General features: G+C 42.1%; 1 long non-coding RNA gene and 1 other non-coding gene across 2 annotated transcripts in view; one reads left to right on the top strand and one right to left on the bottom strand.

The window, feature by feature from the left end:
• LOC129624115 (uncharacterized) overlaps nucleotides 1-19,695 on the top strand; it is a 48,574-nt gene that overhangs the window by 22,590 nt on the left and 6,289 nt on the right. Inside the window, exon 2 of the long non-coding RNA XR_008700760.1 lies at nucleotides 18,387-18,514. This is a non-coding gene — a long non-coding RNA (uncharacterized LOC129624115). The remainder of the gene's footprint in view (nucleotides 1-18,386; nucleotides 18,515-19,695) is intronic.
• On the bottom strand, nucleotides 13,907-13,978 carry TRNAC-GCA (transfer RNA cysteine (anticodon GCA)). Its single transcript has one exon. It is a non-coding gene; the product is annotated as a tRNA-Cys (tRNA).

Raw genomic sequence — 19,695 nt, forward strand, 5'->3', positions numbered from 1 at the left:
GCTAAGTCGTGTCTGACTCTTGGCAACCCCTAGGACTGTAACCCGCCAGGCCCCTCTGTCCATGGGATTTCCTAGGCAAGAATACTGGAGCAGGTCACCATTTTCTTCTCCAGAGGATCTTCCCGACCCAGGGATTGAACCCAGGTCTCCTGCATTGCAGGCAGATTCTTTACCAACTGAGCTATGGGGGAATATTTGGTTTAAAAAGATAGATAGAGATATTGTGAGAAGGGCATCTGAAGCAGGTGGGCGAGTTTTTAGGCTCGGTAGTTATTGGTAGAGAAGAACAGAAGTGATAGCCACATACCCCAGCAAATGGAGATAAATCCAGAAATCCTTGCCTGGTTCTTCTACCTTCAGGTAGCAGCTGAGGGTCCAGGTTCCCAGCTCACCTGGCGGTGGCCAGAATCTTGCTTCTGCTAGTTATTTCCTGAGATTCTTTCTCTGCCCTCTTCCTGTGCTTGTGTTCTCCCACTGGGGAGCACAGTGTGCATGACAGTTAAGAGCTTGTCCCCAGGGACGAGATCAGATCCAAGTTCAGTTCAGTTGCTCAGTCGTGTCCTACTCTTTGCAACCCCACAGACTGTAGCATGCCAGGCTTCCCTGTTCTTCATCAACTCCCGGAGCTTACTCAAACTCATGTCCATCCAGTAGGTGATGCCATCCAACCATCTCATCCTCTGTCGTCCCCTTTTCCTCCTGCCTTCAATCTTTCCCAGCATCAGGGTCTTTTCAAATGAGTCAGTTCTTCGCATCAGGTGGCCCAAGTATTGGAGTTTCAGCTTCAGCATCAGTCCTTCCAATGAATATTCAGGACTGATTTCCTTTAGGATTGACTCGTTGGATCTCCTTGCAGTCCAAGGGACTCTCAAGAGTCTTCTCTAACACCACAGTTCAAAAGCACCAATTCTTTGGCCTTCAGCTTTCTTTATAGTCGAACTCTCACACCCATACATGACTACTGGAAAAACCATAGCTTTGACTAGACAGACCTTTGTTGGCAAAGTAATGTCTGCTGTTTAATATGCTGTCTATGTTGGGCATAGCTTTTCTTCCAAGGAGCAGGCATCCTTTAATTTCATGGCTGCAGTCACCATCTGCAGTGATTTTGGAGCCCCCCAAAATAAAGTCTGTCACTGTTTTCATCGTTTCCCCATCTATTTGTCATGAAGTGATGGGACCAGATGCCATGATCTTAGTTTTTGGAATGTTGAATTTTAAGCCAACTTTTTCACTTTCCTCTTTCACTTTCATCAAGAGGCTCTTAGTTCTTCTTTGATTTCTGCCATAAGGGTGGTGTCATCTGTATATCTGAGGTTACTGATATTTGTCCCGGAAATCTTGATTCCAGCTTGTGCTTCATCCAGCCCAGCATTTCTCATGATGTACTCTGCATATAAGTTAAATAAGAGGGTGACAGTAGACAGCCTTGACATACTCCTTTCCCTATTTGGAACCAGTCCACGTCCATGTTCCATGTCCAGTTCTAACTGTTGCTTCTTGGCCTGCATACAGATTTCTCAGGAGGCAGGTCAGATGGTATGATATTTCCATCTCTTGCAGAATTTTCCACAGTTTGTTGTGATCCACACAGTCAAAGGCTTTGACGTTGTCAATAAAGCAGAAGTAGATGTTTTTCTGGAACTTTCTTGCTTTTTTGATGATCTGACAGATATTGGCAATTTGATCTCTGGTTCCTTTGCCTTTTCTAAATCCAGCTTGAACATCTGGAAGTTCATAGTTCACATACTGTTGAAGCCTGGCTTGGAGAATTTTGAGCAATACCTTGCTAGTCTGTGAGATGAGTGCAATTGTGTGGTAGTTTGAACATTCTTTGACATTGCCTTTGTGTGGGATTGGAATGAAAACTGACCTTTTCCAGTCCTGTGGCCACTGCTGAGTTTTCCAAATTTGAGTGCAGCACTTTCACAGCATCATCTTTTAGGATTTGAAATAGCTCAACTGGAATTCCATCACCTCCACTAGCTTTGTTTGTGGTGATGCCTCCTAAGGCCCACTTGACTTCATACTCCAGGATGTCTGACTCTTGGTGAATGATCATACCATTGTGGTTATCTGGATCATGAAAATCTTTTTTGTATAGTTCTTCTGTGTATTCTTGCCACCACTTCTTAATATCTTCTGCTTCTGTTAGGTCCATACTATTTCTGTCCTTTATTGAACCCATCTTTGCATGACATAGTCCCTTGGTATCTCTAATTTTCTTGAAGAGATCTCTAGTCTTTCCCATTCTACTGTTTCCCTGTATTTCTTTGCACTGATCACTGAGGAAGGCTTTCTTATCTCTCCTTGCTATTCTTTGGGACTCTGCATTCAAATGGTTGTGTATCTTTCCTTTTCTCCTTTGCTCTCTTCTTTTCTCAGCTGTTTGTAAGACCTCCTCAGACAACCATTTTGCCTTTTTGCATTTCTTTTTCTTGGAGATAGTCTTGACTGCCTCCTGTACAATGTCACAAACCTCCATCCATAGTTCTTCAGGCACTCTGTCTATCAGATCTAACCCCTTGAATCTATTTTGTCACTTCCACTTCCACTTCCAAGGAATTTGATTTAGGTCATACCTGAATGGTCTAGTGGTTCTCCCTACTTTCTTCAATTTAAGTTTGAATTTGGCAATGAGGAGTTCGTGATCTGAGCCACAGTCAGCTCCCAGTCTTGTTTTTGCTGACTGTATAGAGGCTCATGGTCCACTGGAGAAGGGAATGGCAAACCACTTCAGTATTCTTGCCTTGAGAACCCCATGAACAGTATGAAAAGGCAAAAAGGTAGGACACTGAAAGATGAACTCCCCAGGTTGGTTGGTGCCCAATATGCTACTGGAGATCAGTGGAGAAATAACTCCAGAAAGAATGGACAGATGGAACCAAAGCAAAAACAACACACAGTTGTGGATGTGACTGGTGGTGGAAGTAAAGTCCAATGCTGTAAAGAGCAATATTGCATAGGAACCTGGAATGTTAGGTCCATGAATCAAGGCAAATTGGAAGTGGTCAGATCCAAGTGCTGCAGCGCTAACTGCTTTGGATCTTTGCACGGACTGCTTTGAACGGGCTAACTCTGTAAGCTTATTTCAAACTTCAGCTCCCAAATGAGGTAAGAACATAGTGGCTGCCTTACAGGGTTTGTCTAAGGAGTAAATGAAGCTATGCTGTCACCAGCCTTTAGCACAATGTAACCTGAACAGACTCTCCAGATCCACTTGCTACTGTGAGCGTGAGCAGTTCCAACACTTCAGGCTTTGAGCTATAGTTTTTTTCCTGCAGACAACTCCCAACCCAAGTCTGCAGCCCCAGCTATTCTCTTGAGCTACAGGACAACATTTTCCTTTCCAGCTAGACAGTATGACCTGGAATATTCTGTCCGAGTGCAGGGTCCTTCACGGAGCAGCTCAAACTCACCTTCTTAGTCTTGGCTCCCATACTGCTCTGCTGTGAATACGCTCTTGTTGGCTTGGACAATTTTTTTTTTTTTTTTTTTTTTACTGTTTCTCCTCCATTCCTTCTACCTGGAACATTCTCTTGGCTATTTCCACTGACCAAAGATTTAACACATTAGGAATGTGCTCAGATGCCATTTTCCTCAGATCTTCCCCAATGAAGAACTCCCACAACTCTGACTTTTTGTAGACGTTTTCATTTTCTTGTCACTCGTGGTGCCCCTCATGATGATAACCTCTATGTCAAGATCCTGTCAGCTGCAAGTGACAAAATTGTGTGAAGGCTCAGAAAGAGGAAGGAACAGGAAGAGGACAGAGAGAGAATCTCAGGAAATAGCTAGGAACCTGGAATATGGAGGACACCTCAGGCACAGCTAGATCCAAAGCCTCGGGCTAGTTATCAGGGCTGTCAGCTGCTCCATCTGACTTCACTTCGTTTATTTTTTTTAAATCACTTTATTTATTTATTTTTGGCTGTACCGGGTTTTCGTTGCTGTATGGGCCTTTCTCTAGTTTCAGTGAGCAGGGGCCACTCTCTACCTGACGACACACAAGCGTCTCGTTGTAGTGGCTTCTTCTGTTGCAGGGCACCTGTGTCTAGGCTGTGTGGGCTCAGCAGTTGCGGCCCCCGGGGCTCTAGAGCACAGGCTCGCTCAGTAGTCATGGCCCAAGGGGTTAGTTGCTCCTCGCCGTGTGGGGTGTTCCCCGGGCCAGGGATATAACCCATGGACTCTTCACCACTGAGCCACCAGGGAAGCCCTAACTGCATTTCTTTTTGTGAATTGGCTCAATTCTCACTTACTGCGAACTGGTTTCCTCTGTGAAGGGAACATGGAAGAATGAAAAAATTTTGGACAAATGAGTTATATCTTGGTGGATAACATACATGCAAAGAACCCAAGGCTAATAGTAAACTCCACTAAAGGCAATAGTTGGAAACTTGTTTTTTTTTTTTTTTTTTTTTTTTTTTACTTAAGTTACCTGGGTTGGGAAGACCCGCTGGAGGAGGGCATGGCGACCCCTCCAGTATTCTGGAGAATCCTGGAGAATCCCCATGGACAGAGGGGTCGCAAAGAGCCCGACACAACTGAGCGACTAAGCACAGGAAGTGAACTAGGAAGCGAAATTGGGGGAAACCATCACAGCACTGATTATTGTGTTTGTGGTGCAGTGAGGGTGATTAGGTTGAGATGAGGTCATGAGGGTAGACCCCCCAACATTGGAACTAGTGTCCTTGTGGGAAGATAAGAGACCAGCATGCTCTCTCTGCCAAGTGAAAATGAGTATATTACCCAAAGCAATCTATAGATTCAATGCAATCCCTATCAAGCTACCAACAGCATTCTTCACAGAGCTAGAACAAATAATTTCACAATTTGTATGGAAAAACAAAAAACCTCGAATAGCCAAAGCGATCTTGAGAAAGAAGAATGGAACTGGAGGAATCAACCTACCTGACTTCAGGCTCTACTACAAAGCCACAGTTATCAAGACAGTATGGTACTGGCACAAAGACAGAAATATAGATCAATGGAACAAAATAGAAAGCCCAGAGATAAATCCACGCACATATGGACACCTTATCTTCGACAAAGGAGGCAAGAATATACAATGGATTAAAGACAATCTCTTTAACAAGTGGTGCTGGGAACTCTGGTCAACCACTTGTAAAAGAATGAAACTAGAACACTTTCTAACACCATACACAAAAATAAACTCAAAATGGATTAAAGATCTAAATGTAAGACCAGAAACTATAAAACTCCTAGAGGAGAACATAGGCAAAACACTCTCTGACATACATCACAGCAGGATCCTCTATGACCCACCTCCCAGAATATTGGAAATAAAAGCAAAAATAAACAAATGGGACCTAATTAACCTTAAAAGCTTCTGCACATCAAAGGAAACTATTAGCAAGGTGAAAAGACAGCCTTCAGAATGGGAGAAGATAATAGCAAATGAAGCAACTGACAAACAACTAATCTCGAGAATATACAAGCAACTCCTCCAGCTCAACTCCAGAAAAATAAATGACCCAATCAAAAAATGGGCCAAAGAACTAAATAGACATTTCTCCAAAGAAGACATACAGATGGCTAACAAACACATGAAAAGATGCTCAACATCACTCATTATCAGAGAAATGCAAATCAAAACCACTATGAGATACCATTTCACACCAGTCAGAATGGCTGCGATCCAAAAGTCTACAAGTAATAAATGCTGGAGAGGGTGTGGAGAAAAGGGAACCCTCTTACACTGTTGGTGGGAATGCAAACTAATACAGCCACTATGGAGAACAGTGTGGAGATTCCTTAAAAAACTGGAAATAGACATGCCTTATGATCCAGCAATCCCACTGCTGGGCATACACACTGAGAAAACCAGAAGGGAAAGAGACACGAGTACCCCAATGTTCATCGCAGCACTGTTTATAATAGCCAGGACATGGAAGCAACCTAGATGTCCATCAGCAGATGAATGGATAAGAAAGCTGTGGTACATATACACAATGGAGTATTATTCAGCCATTAAAAAGAATACATTTGAATCAGTTCTAATGAGGTGGATGAAACTGGAGCCTATTATCCAGAGTGAAGTAAGCCAGAAAGAAAAACACCAATACAGTATACTAACGCATATATATGGAATTTAGAAAGATGGTAACAATAACCCTGTGTACGAGACAGCAAAAGAGACACTGATGTACAGAACAGTCTTATGGACTCTGTGGGAGAGGGAGAGGGTGGGAAGATTTGGGAGAATGGCATTGAAACATGTAAAATATCATGTATGAAATGAGTTGCCAGTCCAGGTTCGATGCACGATACTGGATGCTTGGGGCTGGTGCACTGGGACGACCCAGAGGGATGGAATGGGGAGGGAGGAGGGAGGAGGGTTCAGGATGGGGAACACATGTATACCTGTGGCGGATTCATTTTGATATTTGGCAAATCTAATACAGTTATGTTAAGTTTAAAAATAAAATAAAATTTAAAAAAAAAAGAAAAAAAAAAAAAAAAAAAAAAAGAGACCAGCATGCTCTCTCTGCCAAGTGAGGACACAGCAAAAAGCTGGCCATCGCCAGGAGGGCCCTCGCCAGGAGCCAGATCTCCTGGTGCCTTGATCTTGGACTTCCCAGCCTCTGAAACTGGGAGAAATAAATGTCTTTCACTTAAGTCACCTAGGCTATGGTATTTATTACAGTAGGCCATGCTGACTAAGATAACCAGTTACTTGATTCCAACCCAGGGCTTGAACCCAGGTCTCCTGCATTTCAGGCGGATTCTTTACCGTCTGAGCCACTAGGGAAGCCCAAGTTTACTTCCTAGTTCCTAGTAAAAAGGAAATTTTAGTTCAAAGTGAAAGACAAATAAGTCAATGTTTCTATTTACAAGTAACTTAAGTAAAAAAAAAAAAACAAAAAACAGTTTCCAACCAGTTTCTTCCTTCATTCGGCAAACATTGATCGAAAGTCCTATTAGGTGCCAGGTGCAGAGGGTATACACACAAGCATATCCAGTTTTTTTCTTTTGAGTCGTTTGCAGGTCAGCTCTATATGTCATGGCCCTTAACTACTTAAGTCTGTGTCTCTTAAGAGCAGGAATATGTTCTTACAGAGACACATAGTACAGTTATCAACTTGATACCTCTTTGCTGATATAATTCCAGTTTCATCAGCTGAGCTAGTATTCCAGTTTGTTGGGTTTCACTTGTATCTTTAGCCTCTCTTAGCCTGGAACATTTCCATAGTCTTTATTTGTCTTTTATAACATTAACAGTTTTAGAGAATTCAGTCTCTCCTCCCCTCCCATTTTCCTGATAGAACATTTTCCATTTTGTGTTTGTCTGATGTTTCTTGTGTCCTTCTAAGGGCGTCATACCTGTAGACACATGATATCCAGTTGTCTCTCATTGGTAAAGTTAATTTTAATCATCAAGTTGGTGCCAGATTTAGTCATTACAACTAATAATCTGTGGGGAGCCATTTTCAAAAAATGAAAAATCCTGCTCCTCATCAAAATTTCCCTCTGATGTTGGCATCTAGTGATGGTTATTTTTGAAAACTTATATATTCTAATTGTGATAATACATATCATGAAATTTACATTGTATCCATTTTTAAGTGCACAGCTCCGTGGCGTTAAGTACATTCAAACTGCTCTGCAGCCATCCTCACCATCCACCCACAGATCTCCTTTCATCTTGCACAACTGAAACCGTACCCATTAAATGATGACCCCATCCTTCCAGGCCCTGGCAACCACCATTCTACTTCCTGTCTCTGTGAATTGACTACTTTAGAAACCTCGTATAACTAGAATCGTTTGTCTTATAGTGATTGGCTTATTTTGCTTAGCATAATGTCTTCAAGATTCATTCATGTTGGATCTGGTGTCAGACTCTCTTTCCTCTCTAAGATTCCATTGTCTGTGTCCATTACATTCGTTTACTCATTCATCCACTGGTGATTCTTGACCGATCCAGTTTCTACCCTGGTTGCAGAATGACAGATTTCCAGCTGTGGAATCCCCTCCACATCTACCAGTTGGCCCTCAGCACTCTTTCTTTTTTTCACCATTCATTTATCTATTTATCATTGTTATAAACTCATGAATCCTACTTTGCAGTGATTTCTAATTCGCAGTTCCCTGGTGGCTCAGACCGTAAAGCATCTGTCTACAATGCGAGAGACCTGGGTTCGATCCCTGGGTTGGGAAGATTCCCTGGAGAAGGAAATGGCAACCCACTCCAGTACTCTTGCCTTGAAAATCCAATGGACAGAGGAGCTTGGTGCAGGCTACTGTCCATGGGGTTGCAAAGGGTCAGGCACGACTGAGCGATTTCACTTTCACTTTCTAATTTGTTACTATACTATTTGGGGGCTCAAATTTTATGCCAGATGTGGCCAGTAGGAGCCCTTTCAACCTGATTTTCATGACATGTGTCTACTATATTTTACAAAGGATTTCCTTACATTCTGGCATTACGTGACACTCCAGGCTCATCTGATATCCATTCTGTCAGCCCTGGAATTAGCCATTTTCCGAGATCCTGTTGTTCTTTTTGCTGGGGCATGGAGGTAGAGATCAAGCTCTGGGGTCTGGGTGCTCATTACTACTGGGGTACCTTGCTTATTGGGCTTCCCTTGTGGCTCAGCTTGAAAAGAATCCGCCTGCAATGCAGGGCACCTGGTTCGATCCCTGGGTTGGGAAGATCCCTCAGAGAAAGGAACGGCTACCCACTCTAGTATTCTGGCCTGGAGAATTCCATGCAGTGTATAGTCCATGGGGTTGCAAAGAGTTGGACATGACTGAGCGACTTTCACTTTCACCTTGCTTCTTAGCTGTTTCAGCAGATAGTCCTGAGAAATAGAGACATATATCTACACACATATACACAAACACACAAACATGTGCACAGACAAACATGTGAACACTTACCAGATACATATGCACATTATCATCTACATATATGTACATTTAAAAAAAGGAGTTTACGTCACTGTCTCCAGTCTCCACAGAGTTCTTTCTGAGCTTCCCATATTCCATATTGTATGACCTTCTTCTGTAGTGAGAACTGAATCTCAACAGCATCAACATTTTTACTCATTTGCTTTATCTCATATTCAGCCATGAAATTAAAAGTTGCTTGCTCCTTAGAAGAAAAGCTATGACCAACCTAGACAGCATATTAAACAGCAGAGATATTACTTTGCCGACAAAGGTCTGTCTAGTCAAAGCTATGGTTTTTCCAGTAGTCATGTATGGATGTGAGAGGTGGATCATAAAGAAGGCTGAGCGCCAAAGAATTGATGCTTTTGAACTGTGGTATTTGAGAAGGCTCTTGAGAGTCCCTTGGACTACAAGAAGATTAAACCAGTCAATCCTAAAGGAAATCAGTCCTGAATATTCATTGGAAGGACTGATGCTGAAGCTGAAACTCCAATAGTTTGGCCACCTGATGTGAAGAACTGACTGATTGGAAAAGACCCTGATTCTGGGAAAGATTGAGGGCAGGAGGAGAAGAGGGTGACAGAGGATGAGATGGTTGAATGGCATCACTGACTCAGTGGATGTGAGTTTGAGCAAGCTGCAGGAGATGGTGAAGGACAGGGAAGCCTGGTGTGCTGCAGTCCATGGAGTTGCAAAGAGACAACTGCTGAGCGACTGAACAGCAAATAATATATATTATGATATAATATTAGGTAAAAGAAACTGAGGTAAATAGGCCTTTTGAGTGAGATGTCATGTCAATCTCTCTGGGAGTTGGCTGTGTTTACTCTTTGCTGTAGCTATGGTTTCCAAGACTAAAATGTCTTCTCATGTCCTTGATTTTGTCTCCCCAGTTGTCTTTAGGTTTCTCCATAGACTGGTTCTTTTTTAAAATATATTTTAAACAATTTATTTGGCTGTGCTGGGTCTTAGCTGCTGCATGCAGATCTTTGATCTTTGCTGTGAACTGGCCTGTGAACTCTTTCTTGTGGCTTGTGGGGTCTAGTTCCCTGACCAGGGATTGAACCCAGCCCCCTGCATTGAGAGCTCAGAGTCTTAGTCACTGGACCACTAGAGAAGTCCCTAGAGACTGATGCTTAACTAGCGTCTGAAGTTTGCAGCTCTTTCAGTTTCGCTCTCTAGAAGAATTGGCGACGTGGTGGTAAAGTATGGCAAGAGAGGAAACATTATACAGAGCCTTATGTTAGGTCTCAGTCTTTTAGGAGCCCTGAGTTGTGACATTCACAAGTCACCCCTCACCCCGTCCTCATTGAGGAAAACTAGACTCCAGGTTCAGCTCTGCTCTTTGGTAGCTGTGATTTTCTGCATCTGTCTGTCTGTCTGTCCCTCCAGTTTTCAGGGTGTCAGCTTGCCCTGTGACCTTAATTCTTTGATGGGTCTGAGAAGCAGTGCGTTCAGCTTTTTTTTTTTCTTTGTGAGGTAGGGAGTTGAGAGTGATGAGTTCCAAGCTTTTTACATGTCAGACAAGAACCTTGAAGTCAATGCTATTGATTTTTGCGTGTTAATTTTATATCCTGCTATCTTATGGAATTCTTTTATTGTTTGGATTGCTTTATCTTTGATTTTCTAGCATTTTCCAGATATGCTGTTCTGTGATGTGCAAACAGACACAGTTTTTTTTTTTTCCTGGTTGCACCATGCAGTATGCAGGGTCTTAGTTCCCCAACCAGAGATGTGACGCATCCGCCCTGCTGTGGAAGCTTGGGGTCTTAACTGCTGGACTGCCAGGGAAGTACCCTGGCAAAAATTTAAAGCAATCTTAATAGCCACTAATGAAGATATGTGGAAATGAATTTTTTTTATTTTATTGGTGGCTGTGTTGATTGATGCAACTTTTCTGTAGGTTAATTTGACAATTGGTAAGGAGAAGGCAATGGCACCCCACTCCATACTCTTGCCTGGAAAATCCCATGGATGGAGGAACCTGGTAGGCTGCAGTCCATGGGGTCGCTAAGACTAAGAGTCGACATGACTGAGCGACTTTACTTTCACTTTTCACTTTCATGCATTGGAGAAGGAAATGGCAACCCACTCCAGTGTTCTGGAGAATCCCAGGGACGGGGGAGCCTGGTGGGAGGCCGTCTATGGGGTCGTACAGAGTCGGACACGACTAAAGCGACTTAGCAGCAGCATCAACAAAGCCTTAAAAATTTGTATATTTTTACACAAGACTAAAATTTTGTTTAGGAAGCTTTTTAGTAACCTGAGAAAAATGTTGTTAAAATGCTGATGGAAAAAGCAAATTGTTTATAATGAAGTTTAAAAACTTAGATTTTAAAGGAATGTCAGGGAAGAAATTTAGGTTGAAGCACATCAAAGTATTTATAGCAGCTATTGTTGGATGGTTGTATTACGGGTGCTTTTACTCACCTTCTTAATTTTCCAGTGACGCACCATGTGTATTTTTGTAGCTAAAAAATAATTCATTTTGTTTTAACACAGGCTGCTTAATAACTAAACCTGTGCCTGGTTCATAGGGGGCATATGATAAATATTTGCTAAATTGAATTGTTCCCTGGTTACTTGGCCCATCCACAATTAAAAAAAAAACATTTAGAATCCTCTGTTTCCGAAAGGGATTTAAAAGTTGATCCACATAACACTTAATCCCTGAGTACATATGAATAGAGTAATTCATTAATTATCTGGACTTTACATTTCCCCGGGAAATATTTAGAGAATTTAGGTATTGGTGTAGCTAGATGTCTTCTTGGCACCAAAGTCAAATTTTAAAACTTTCATATGTCAACAAATGTTTTAAAATCACTTCTGCTTAGGTTCCTTAGTTAAAAAAAAATTATATGAGCTTTTCTTACGTTAAAGTGTAAGAAACTTTCATACTCAGATTATTTTAGGTCTGTGCATAATTGTCTTGTAATTTCACCAGGGAACAATTTAGGCGTATCTTTTTATAAAGGGAAGATTCTAAAATTGGAAAGAGTTCCTGACCCCATAAAATGTCATAAATTCAACCTTGGGTTCTCACATCTTGCAGAAAGGGATTTCTCATAGAGGGACTTTTTATTAACAGAAAGACTTCACAGGAGGCTCTTTGGGTAGTACATACACCTGGTATATCTCTTCCCAGGTCCCCGAGTGAGTGCGTCAATTAGTAAGCTTGCTTCTGTGGCCTAAAGGCCCTGTGTTCTTGAATTTCTTTTCTCAAATATTCAGGGATTCTAAAAATTCAGCTCAAAAAGAAACCCCGACACCACATACTAGCGCCCCCTAGTGTTACATTATCACCAGTTCTTTGAGTTTTGCTTAGCAAACGCTTTTTTTAAAATTTTATTTATTTTTTATTGAAGGATAATTGCTTTACAAGCAAACACTTTTTGAATCAAACTTAAACACTATCTCTGAATATGAATAGATCAGTCCCTGCCATGACTAAACTTTGAGTCTAGCTGAGAAGACGGACATTATTTGGGGCGTGTGATGTGAGGAGAACATGTCATAAATACATGTGCCATTTTAGCCCTTGTATGTTAGCACAGACTTGAGAGAAACAAGATTCCAGACAGGAAGACCAGTTAGGCTGTTAATAAACTAGTCTCAGCCATCCAAACGTAAAACTCCCTTTCTAAGTTCAAAAGTTTAGTATTTATTTGTCTAGTAATTGAATAGTTGGGGAAAAGCTACCATATTTGCATTGGTTGCCTGTCCTCAGGCCAATTAGGGGTATCATGCCAAAATTATTCATTTTAAACAAATATTTGAGATTCTAAGGACTGTCTCTCAATGTGAGATCATCTTATGGATGGTTGCTGTCAAGCATTTTTAGCTTCCTAATACAAGTCCTTAGGGCTTCCCAGGTGGCACAGTAATGAAGAACCTGCCTGTCAGTGTAGGAGATGCAGGAGACTCGGGTTTGATCCCTGGGTTGGGAAGATCCCCTGGAGGAGGAAATGGCAACCCACTCCAGTATTCTTGCCTGGAGAATTCCATGGACAGAGGAGCCTGGTGGGCTACAGTCCATGGGGCCAAAAAGAGTTGGACAAAAATGGCACCCCACTCCAGTACTCTTGCCTGGAGAATCCCATGGAGGGAGGAGCCTGGTGGGCTACAGTCCATGGGGCCAAAAAGAGTTGGACAAAAATGGCACCCCACTCCAGTACTCTTGCCTGGAGAATCCCATGGAGGGAGGAGCCTGGTAGGCTACAGTCCATGGGGTCACAAAGAGTTGGGCATGACTGAGTGACTTCACTTTCACAAGCGACTGAGCACACATTAAGTCCTTAGGAATAATCTTAACTTCACTCTCAAATTCCACTTTTCCTTGTTCCTGACAACTATAAGATAATCTGTTGCATCTCTATTATAAGTCAACAGAAGAGGATCAATCACAATTTATATATAAGTGGTTCTAATCAAGACTGAGAAGAGGTCAGTTATAAAAAGGATCATGTGGATTTTGAATTAACTGTGTTTCATTTGTTCACATCACTTCTATAGGTATGATTAGATTGTTACCCTATTAAACTTAAGATGCCTTAAACATTCTCTGTTGTCAAAACAATAGACTCTATTATTTCTTTCTCTCCTTCAAATCTCAAAATTGTTGAAAAGATGTAACATAGGTAAATTTCCCTGGAGGAAATTTTTCAGAAGAAAAGTATTGAACCTCACCATGAATGATTCTTATCAGTCTTTCAAGCTTCTTTAGCTGGAGGGTTCAGAGGTCTAGATGCATGTTTCTGGCAGAGGGTACATTATATTTTAGAGATGTATCCATGTGCATGGGCATAGGTACATTTTATTCATTTTAATTGGTGTTCAGTCATCTGTTATGTGAAAGTGAAAGTGAAGTCGCTTAGTCGTGTCTGACTCTTTGCGACCACATGGACTGTAGCCTACCAGGCTCCTCCATCCATGGGATTTTCCAGGCAAGAATACTGGAGTGGATCGTCATTTCCTTCTCCAGGGGACCTTCCCAACCCAGGGATTGAACCTGGGTCTCCTGCATTGCAGGCAGACGCTTTACCACCTGAGCCACCAGGGAAGCCTCTGTTATGTGACCATACCATAATTTTCTCATTTCCTGTTGTTAAATATTTAGTCTAGTTGTTACTTGGTAAATTGTTCTTTCATTATGTTCTATTATTATACTAATAATTGTTCTATTATTATGTTCCTATAAATGCAGGGCAGTTCCATCACTAAGAATTTTGGAGTTAAGGCTTCTGGGTTTAAATCCCACCTGTGGAATCTTGAGAAAATTGCTTAAGCTAGTAGTGTCTCAGTTTACTCCTCAAGAGATATTAATAGTACCTATGCAGACAAGCATCTGTCTACAATGTGAGAGACCTGGGTTTGATCCCTGGGTTGGGAAGATTCCCTGGAGAAGGAAATGGCAACCCACTCCAGTACTCTTGCCTTGAAAATCCCATGGACGGAGGAGCTTGGTGCAGGCTACTATCCATGGGGTCGCAAAGAGTCGGGCACGACTGAGCAACTTCACTTATGCAGACATGTCTTTGAGCACTTTTGACACTATTACCTTATTACCCTGGCATTTACTATTCTGATAAGAAGTCTGTTGAAATTTCTTGGTAGATAATGTATCTTTTTTTTCCTTCTATCTTTTCTTCTACTATTGTCCCTTTATCCTTAATGTTCTCAAGTTTCACTGTGTGAAATTTATTTTAGAAAATTGTCCTGCTTGATATTCAACATGCACAGAGAACACATTTCTTTAATCTTCCCAAAGTATCTGTGCTCTTTTAAAAAATGTTTCATCTTCATCACGCCATTCATTCTTTTGTGTATTTTGGAACTCTTGTTAACATGTTTCTTTGACTCTCTCGATTTTATTTCCAAGTCTCTTGAGTTCTCATTATTGCCTCTCTGTACTGTCTTCTGAGTTAATTCCTCAAGATTATTTTTCAGTTCACTGGCTTTATCTTTGACCATGTCAGGTGTTGCGCATATTCCACTTGTTGAATATTTTATGTCGATGGTTATATTTTTCACTTTTAAGATTTCTAGTGGTTTCTTTTTAAAAATAGATCTATTTTTTACATTTCTGCACATTTATTTTATATTTTATTTTTCATTTTCAATTGAAGTTATGAGTTTATTTCTCTCTTTAAAAATCTGAGACATATTTTTATATATTTTTGTCAGACTGTCTTTTAATATTATTTTTATATGAAGTGATTTCATATTCTGGATGATCTGGTTAGCTTTTGTTTCTTTCTTTTTCTTTCTTTTTACAAAAAGCTTTTAGGCAATTGATTGTTTTAACTGGTAAGAACCAATCCACCTAGAAGATATATTTGTAAGAGAATGGCAGTATTGACAAAAGGGGAACTTTAAGAGAATAAGTTTGCTTTAAACCCGCAATTTTATTTGATGTTCTCATATTCAGTGGTTTAATTTGGAAAAACAAAAAGGTACATTATGCCTGTGAGTATCCACAGATTATTTAGCGTGCCACAAATGAATAGAAGAGGGGAGGACTAGAAACACATTAAATAATGGTGGACACTGTGCTGCAGCAGTATGGACATTACTGAGCCCAACTGTTATGTTTCTTTCTGATTAAAAACATAATATTGTGTCTTGGATTAAGCAAAAATCAGCAAGTCTTTCCTTCTGTGGACACCTTCTATGTGTTGCTGGAACTTGGTATTTTGATCTCTACCTTCTGTTTCTAACATTATAGAACCATTTGACTTTCCACCATCCAAGAACTACAGTGGCTACTTTCCTTATCCATGGCTTGACATCTTCTACTTTTCATCTTTCTTTATTATTAATTTTAATTTTTCTCAGTTATAATGCACATCAGAATCGACCACTTCTACCGTTTTGTTGGAAGGGATAAGCAATTTCTTATTTCTTCTTTTCTTCCCTTTTCCTCAAAGGCAACCATTTTTACCTAATTACTTTGGTATTTACATCTATGTCTGCTGCTGCTGCTGCTAAGTCTCTTCAGTCGTGTCCAACTCTGTGTGACCTCATAGACTAGAAATAATTAAATGGCTACGTGTTCTTTCTTTTCGGATAAGGCATTTTCTGTTGGTTTTCCACCATGATAAGTAATAACAACACTTGCTCATACAGCACTTAGGATGTGCCAGGCACCTTTCAGGGATGTTTCCTATATGTTAACTTATTTAATGGTCATAACAGCTCTGAGAAGTTACTGCTGACTTGTCTGAAAGTTCAGCTGGGTCTGTCTGCTGGAAGACCTCCACCTGACCTCTCCATCTGTCAGGTTCAGGGGGTCACGATAGCTGGCTTCACCCGGAGGCAGTGTCCCGAAGTGTCCCAGCAGAAGTTGCTCTTTTTGCCCTAACACCAGAAGTCACACAAGGTCACTTTCACAATTCCACTACTGTATTGCTTCACGACTGCATTACTGAATCTGTATCAGCCGGCCCAGATTCAAGGGGAGGGGGGAGTGGACCCCACTTCTCAATGAGAGCAGGGCCAAAAATTTTGGGACCATGTTTTCAAATGACCATAGTCCACCCTCTGGTCATGAATTATTTACATTTCTCCTACATGCAAAGTGCTCCTCTTCTCCCAAGAATCCACTGAAGTCTCTTGACCCACTAAAATCTCATACCATTACAGCATCAGAGACCAAGGCTGGGTCCTGCCATCTAAGCTGGGTCCCCAACCAGAAGAGGCTTTATGAATGAGCTTTCTTGAGTACAGTGCCTCTCTGAAGATCTGTGAATTAAAGAATCATGTGATTTGCTTTCCACTCAAACTACTGTGTTTGGCATGGGATAACTTATAGATACTTATAGATATCTATAATAGATACATATATATAATATAGATATTTATAGATATAGATATCTATAAGATATCTATAGATATCTTATAGAAACTTATAGATGCTTATAGATACTCCTGTTTTAAAAATAGGGGACTTCCCTGGTGGTCCAGTGGCTAAGACTCTGAGCTCCCAATCCAGGGGGCTAGATTTCGATCCCTGGTCAGGGAATTAGATCCCACGTGCTGCAATAAGACCTAGAGCAGCCAAATACATTTTTTTTTTAATAAAATAAAAACTGGAAAATGGGAGACACAAAATTTTGCTGAACTTTTTGCCACTTTGTAACAAGCATCTGCTTTCCTCCTTTTTCCAAGAGCATTTCCCTCATTCTCCTTTTAAGCCACCACTGACAGCCTCTTTTGAGGTCCATCAGACTATTATTAAGTCTCCTCCAGTCCCCTGAGCTCTGAGATGTGTTTGGCTCAGTCCCAAAGCCAGTCCCACACATCTAAGACCTGTTTTCATATTGAGCACCTCACCTCCAGTGCCAAAATCTGTCTGTTACTGTTGCTGTGTAACAAACCACCCCTAAAACTTAGTAACTTACAGCAAAATACAACAAGGACTTCCCTGGTGGTCCAGTGGTTAAGAATCTGCCTTCCACTGCAGGGGACACAGGTGTGATCCCTGCTGGGGGAACTAAGGTCCCGCAGAGTGTGGAGCAACTAAGCCCAAGGTCCACAACTAAAGGGGTCTGTATGCCACAGCTAGAGAAGCCACACCCGATGCAGTGTTCCCCCTCCCCAGCCCCAAAACAGACAAAATACAACAAACTAGTGACTGTAACAAAAAAGAAGCAGACACACAAACACTGAGCACAAACTAGCGGTTCCGAATGGGGAGAGGGAAGGGAGGAGGGCAACAGAGGGGAAGGGGACCAACAGGTACAAACCCTTGTGTATAAAATAAGCCACAGGGTAACTCGTACAACACAGGGACTATAGCCAATATTTTATAATAATCATATTGGAGTATAACATTTAAAAATTGGGAATCCCCATATTGTACACCTGTAGCTTATGTAATATTGTACATCAACTTACTTTAATTAAAAAAACCAAACCACCAGCCATATAACTCTCCTCATGATTTTGTGGAATAAGAATTTGGGAAGGACTAGGGGGAAGCTCTTGCTTGAGGTGGCCTGTGTGCTGTCTAGGCCACATACCCGAAGTCGCGACGGGGCTGGATGCTCAGTGTGGCTCACTCGCATGGCGGGTGGTGGACACTGGCTGTCGGGGGCTGGGAGGTGTGTGTGGTTCTTCCAGGCTGGTACCCGGGGCACCAGCACAGGAGATGCAGCACTGTTGGACTTTTGACGTGGTATCTGGTTTCGCCCAAATCAAGCATCTGAAGGCCAGCTTCCAGTTTCATTGTGTTTTCTAACCTGGCCTTAGAAGCCACACGAGCCCTCCTCTGCTGAACTCTGTTGGTTAGAACAGTTGTAAACCAGCCCAGATTCAAGGCGAAGGGTCACAGGCACCGCCCCTCATGAGAAGAATGTAAATTATGGGCAGGGTGCATGTTTTTTAGGGCCTTGTCCTCTTTTTCACTCTGAGTGTGCGCTCTAAACTGAACTGATAGACTCCTCCGTGTCTCTTCTTTACATCGTTAGTAAACCTGGGACTAGAGCTCTGTGGACCATGCGAGCCTGGAGCAGCGGGGGAGCAACTCGTGGACGAGTGGCCGGGACTGTCTGTGGATGGCGGCGAGCGGGAAGGTGGCCGGAGCTGCAGAAGCACGGTAGGGAGGGGTGCGTCATGCTTGTTCTGTGTGCGTTGACCTTATCGCTCGCTCGGCGGGGAGAACTGTGTTGCTTGTTCAACCACGCGAGCACTGTCCTCGTGTGGAGCTGTGGGAAGCTTGGGTTTGGGGATTAGCTGATCTGTGCGTCAGTTGTGGCTGGTTTCAGAGAGCAGGTGTAGCGTTGGTGTGAGATGCACACTCAGTGATGGGGGTGCCTCTGAAACTTTCTGCATGGCTGCATGCTCGTGCCCTGGGACTAGAGCTAAGTAACAATTCCCTTATTCTTCCCTGAACTTACGTAATAGGACCTACCTTTCCCCACTCAGCATTCTGACGATATTTTTTCAGTGCCTAGGTTCAGCCCTATCTGTGCCTTTCCTTGGATTTCACAGTAATTTATTCTAATAGATTCCCTCCCCCCTTTATATTTTAAGGCAGATGGAGTTATATTTCTGCCCCTTTCACCTGAAGACCAGCCCATCATCCAGTCCCACATCTTCTGAAATCGTGGCCCCAAGTCTCCGTTTTTCAGTACCGTGTCATCTTGTGAGCTCTCTTCACATGTCTTCAGCTTTCTGCTAAACATCTTAATTTGGATATTTCTTGCATTTCCACCTCAATAGTTGAAGTCTATATTTATTTTCTCTTCCCAAACACTTCCCTTTCTTTCCTGGCTCCATATTTTTAGTCAATCCACTCGTACAGACTAACATCTCACATCTCAGAGTCATCGTTTTTCTTTAATTGAAGCACAGTTGATTTACAATGTTCTGTTAGTTTCTGAGGAGAAGGCAATGGCACCCCACTCCAGTACTCTTGCCTGGAAAATCCCACGGACGGAGGAGCCTGGTAGGCTGCAGTCCATGGGGTTGCTAAGAGTCAGACACAACTGAGCGACTTCACTTTCACTTTTCACTTTCATGCACTGGAGAAGGAAATGGCAACCCACTCCAGTGTTCTTGCCTGGAGAATCCCAGGGACGGGGGAGCCTGGTGGGCTGCCATCTATGGGGTCGCACAGAGTCGGACACGGCTGAAGCGACTTAGCAGCAGCAATTAGTTTCTGGGGTACAACAAAGTGATTCAGTTTCGTATATATACAGTCTTTTTCAGATTCTTTTCCATTATATTTATTACAAGACACTGTGCTTAGTTCCCTGTGCTATACAGTAGGATATT

This window comes from Bubalus kerabau, chromosome 12 (genome assembly GCF_029407905.1).
Source record: "Bubalus kerabau isolate K-KA32 ecotype Philippines breed swamp buffalo chromosome 12, PCC_UOA_SB_1v2, whole genome shotgun sequence".
Classification (NCBI taxonomy): domain Eukaryota; kingdom Metazoa; phylum Chordata; class Mammalia; order Artiodactyla; family Bovidae; genus Bubalus; species Bubalus kerabau.